The sequence below is a fragment of the Biomphalaria glabrata genome, chromosome 9 (genome assembly GCF_947242115.1).
Source record: "Biomphalaria glabrata chromosome 9, xgBioGlab47.1, whole genome shotgun sequence".
Classification (NCBI taxonomy): Eukaryota; Metazoa; Mollusca; class Gastropoda; family Planorbidae; genus Biomphalaria; species Biomphalaria glabrata.
This window is the reverse complement of record NC_074719.1, coordinates 25,664,269-25,669,301: the sequence shown is the minus strand read 5'-3', so window position 1 is coordinate 25,669,301 and position 5,033 is coordinate 25,664,269. Positions and strand designations below refer to the sequence as shown.

General features: G+C 37.4%; 1 long non-coding RNA gene across 1 annotated transcript; it reads left to right on the top strand.

Annotated features, from left to right (window-relative positions):
• Positions 1–2,694: 2,694 nt before the first annotated feature.
• On the top strand, positions 2,695–5,025 carry LOC129928274 (uncharacterized). The gene is made up of 3 exons (XR_008779859.1): positions 2,695–2,793; positions 3,387–3,629; positions 4,184–5,025. It is a non-coding gene; the product is annotated as an uncharacterized LOC129928274 (long non-coding RNA).
• Positions 5,026–5,033: the final 8 nt, after the last annotated feature.

Sequence of the window (5,033 nt, the reverse complement as noted above, 5' to 3'; positions counted from 1 at the left end):
ATAGCTTAATTTCGCTATTACATAATTTCAGAACATCGAACCGAGCCGAACCCGAACTTTGGACCTGACCGAACCGAACCCGAACTATACTCGTCATCGAACCGAACCGAACCCGAACTTAAATCTAACCGAACCCGAACTTTAAAAGTTGGGTTCGATTCCCATCTCTATTTAAGATTGACTTATAGAATACGCTTTTGGACACTGTAGTGCTGACCTTTCATCACCGCAGCATTATCATAGCCCAGACCACAGCAGTCCATTAAGTCTAAACTATGCAAACGTAGTTTTTCTAATCATCACAGCGGCTGCAGTGGCATGCTTTCCTTGATGTCGATGAATGAAATGAAAGGAAGTTTGATTCAACTTAAAGATGTTAATAATTGTTTAGAGCAATTTCTCGCGTTTAGCTTTCTATCACTTCTCAGGACTAGTTGGGTAAAAGGGGGGGGGGGAGCCGTGAGGGGTGTCTGGATGAAGAATACTGTGATCACTTTTTATATGTCTTTTATACACAAAAAAACAAAAAAACAAACAAACTTGTACGACTTTGGATTCGAGGCTCAAGCCTCCCAAGCCAAAACACTTCCCACGGTGCCAGAGAAGTGCTTTTGAAATTTAAAGGTATCATAGCTATCTATGATTAGTTGTAAACTTTAAAGCGATGACCCAATTGTCTGCACAAATTATAAAGGGGTCTAATTCAACTTATATTACCACATTTGTCAAGTAGGCCTACGATTTCTTTCCCCTCGTTCGATACCAAGCAAAATAATTATTTATCAATAATTAATTAACTAATATTGGTTAATTTTGAAATTGGTTATTATTTTGTCAGGTACATGAAATAATTGTGCAAAATTTCATCTTGATCCGAGATTTAATGTAGGAGAATTAACGTATAAGAAAAGTGTGCCAAGTAGACAGAATCTATCTCTCTCTCTATATATATATAATTCTCTTCTTCGCTCAACAGTTTGGACGAGTAAGAAGTAAAGGAAAGATCACTCTTTTATTTCTGTGGATAGTCACCACACGAAAAAACAAGAGGGGGTGGGAGAACACGTGGTAATATACGGATATATACTACGGATGGCTGCCTGGTCGTGCGGTTTGCGCGCTGGACTGTCAAACCCTGCCCGCTCCCATCCCCCTTCGTCCTGCGGGAGGTTTGGACTAGGAAGTAAACCATCTTTAACTCTGAAGGAACATCCGAAACATGTAAAACATTTTACAAACAAAAATTTTACAAACACTAAATAACAGCGCCGGACTTAACCATTGTGACCAAGTCAAGGAAAGAGAACAAGTAATCTACTTTGTATATTCACCCGTCACTAAATAGCCGGGCCGGACTTTACCATTGTGGGGCCCTATGCGAAACGGATTTCGCGAGGCCAAGTTTGGGTAGGGAAGGATAATAAGTGAAATTTAAGAATTTGTATTAGAAAATAAATTCGTCTTTGCATTTTATTTATTCTTTACTAGGCCTACGTACAGAATTACTTTACGAGTCTTGCGTGTAGCAAAGTTATACAGTATATCATAATAATTCTGTTTCCTACATAGATCACGGTCAATAGCAAGAATTACCAAATGTTTTAATCTGTCTTTGAGAATTGTTGACCTCAAGTAATTCTTCATTAGTTTGAGGCGCGAGAAGCTTCCACAATTACTGCTAATGCATAATGCCGTTTTTATTTATCGCGCGTAGGATTGGCGTTTTCCATATTGAATGACATGCCAAAACGACAATTTTTTGTCTATATATTTTCGTATAATTTAAGGACTTTTTCGTATATTTTGCAATTTCAGGAGCTCCTGGTAAATCGACAGGAGGGCGCGGGAAATCTGTTTTAAGTTATAAAATGGTTTAATTTAATCAAATATACACCTTGAATTAGCGCGGGACCTATGAAAGTGCGGGTCCTATGAAAGCGCGGGGCCCACTGCGGTCGCATAGGTTGCAGTGGCTTAAGGCCGGTCCTGCAAAATAGCGGCGTATGCTACGCCGCCGGTCGACTAGTGAGTTGATAAAAGCTTTGTAAAAAGCGATGACTGAATGTGAACTCTGAATATTTCATGTTTTTCAATTATCAACGCTAACATCCATCATTCATTGAAACCATCTTTGGATTTAAATACAGCTATTGTATTTGATCTTGTAGAGAAAAGTATATAGCCTAGATGAAGCCAAATAAGGATTCTTTTTTTTTTTTTGGCAAGTAAGACGACATCTACTTTTTCATAACTTTCTCGCAGTTTGGCATTTGCCGGAAGAACCAAGCATTTGAAGGCTTTCTAGCCTTCCTTTTTACTGATTCTTTGTTTACATTCCAGTATTACAATTAACTTATTAGCAATTAAAAAAAAAACACCACCATTGCCATAACATTGTCCCTCATATAAAACCAGTGAACCGAACAATGAAGTAACAGCATGGACATGTCGACATGTGTTTTAGAAGAAAGTATAAAAGTGTGTTGCCTTTACTGCCCAGAATATAGGCCTACGTACAATATGAATTTTTTTCTGAGATAGATTGTCTCAGTTTGATGCCCCGTGCGGCTCGCATATTGTTAACTACGCCTCTGCATTCCAATGTTTTTGTGTTACAACTCACTCGACCGTTACTAGCCTACATTATACAGCAGTTAGCAAGAGTTACTTTTTCTTTTCAAGGGAAATAATTAAGCAAGGTTTTGTTTACATCTGTCTTAACTTCGTTAACTCACAACAAAAATTGTTGAAATTTGATTAAAAATTTAGTTAAAAGAGCAAATGAAGTAGACAGTAAGACTAGACTATAGATTATATAATAGATCTACATCTCATTTCTCAATCTTTTAAACTCTTGACCGATAAATTGATACAAATTTTACAAATACAAAGGGTATACCGGTATCGAATGTTTGTTGTTAACAATTTTCAGCTAGACTAGACTCTAGTACTCTACTTAGACTCTAGGGCTAGGAAATCCCAACATAAGACTAGTTAACTTAAGACACTTTCGTACTTTGACTTAGACTTGTCTTAGTTAGATCTTCTAAGACTTAGCTTTTAACTTTAAGACAGTCAGTTAATTGAGTTAAAATTAAAAAGATAAGTCCACTCTAACTAGTTTAGTTTAAGTAGTTAACTACTCTTAAGACTAAGTGTCACTAACTTTCACTAAGTCTTAGATTGAAATTGAAAGATTCCAGATCTACTGATCTAGTCTAGTCAGTCTAGACTAGATAGATATCTAAAATGTAATTCTAATAGTGACATACTTACACTTACACTACTAATACTAATAGACTAGATATCTAGATTTAGTAAATAGATCTAGCATTCTATTGTGTATTGTAGATTAGATAGTTAACAGTGCTCCTATTCTTCCCTAGGCCTAGTGCTATTAGAGCATGGAATGGGTTGCCTGAGCTAGCCAGAAAAACCAGTTACCAGTGACTTGGCAGAATTTAGGTCATTGGTAAATATGCATGACACATAGGATGTAATTGTCTTCTTTTTTGAAGTAACGTCTGTATTATATAAAAGACAAGATAAGATCAAATTAAGCCTGGATTTTCTAGATTCTAGCTCTAATGTACTGTAGTAAATCCAAGACAAGCACTTAACGAAAGGAGGTAACTAAAAACGATGTATTTATTTACAGTTATACAATACACAGGGAGACATGGAATTCAGCTATCTAGTCACAGGGAGTCTTGTCTTAAGTTCTACAAGTCCTTTTCTACCTAAACATTAGTAAGACCACCAACACACTTCCCAGTGTCGCTCAAGGTCCTCATACAGTTCACTGATACAACTGATAGCATGAAGGACAGCTCCTAGTCCCAGACAGCTCAGACTCCCATAACCTGCAGATCACTTCAGCCGGATCGAAAACAGACCTTCTTCTAGAATCAATATGTTGCATTTTCCTCATATTGAATGGTGCGCTGGTGTACACAATCAGTGTTAGTGTGGGAGCAGGGTTATAACAGTATACACATAGTATTTAATAATAAAATGGATTAGTATTAGATCTAGATTAGAAATAACATCGTAGCTATGCAGAGCATACTCAGTATATAGAATGTCTCTCATATTCCCACATTTATTAATTTATACATATCTTATCTTATAGATTACAGACGTTACTTCAGATGTTATTTGTAAAATGTTTTACATGTTTCAGATGTTCCTTCAGAGTTGAAGATAATCTACTTCCTTGTCCAAATCTCCCGCAGGATGACGGGTGATGGGAAGACGGGAAGGTTATAAACCCGAGACCATTGACAACAGTTCAGCGTGCAAACCACAGGACTAGGCAGCCATCATGCATGTTAATCAGCAACTTAATCAGTGTGTCACGTATCAATTTAAATAAACCAAAGTCTAGTTTAAATATCTCAACAAAAGTTCTACAACATTAGCACATCTCAGCACAAGAGCACCTGTAACCTATTCTAGCACTTCCAACAACAAGAATGCTGTGATACAGTGCATATGTCATATAATCCATTATTAAAACTAGATCCACGATATAGGCAGTTTGATATCAGAAATTGCATTTTTCTTTCTCTTAGAGTGTCTGTGTTTCTTGGTCTAATACTGATATTTTGTATTTGATAATAAGATTGGAATGCTTTGTCTTCTTTTTATCTCTTATCCATCAAGTACCTCATGTCTTCTCTGCTTGTGGTTCTATCTTGGTCTTAGGCCACCAAACAGGCATCTTGGCTCAGGACAAGTTTCTCCAGCTGTCTCCATGTCTTGCCCATCTGCTTAACATCTACTTCCAAATCTCAATGCCATGTAGTTCTAGACATCCCATCAGGAATTTCAGGTGAGGGCTTGCCTTGTCATGTTGGATGCAGGTTTGCAAAGTGTGGAGCATATCCATCGTCAGCATCTGAAGGAAATCTCTTTCAGTGGGCTGCTGGTTTATTCTTTGCCACAGTTCCTCATTAGTGGCCTTGTCTGGCATCTGGTTTTTTTTTTGGTGGTGATGGTGGTTCTCCAGTTCTCTGCTCCATAAAGTAGTA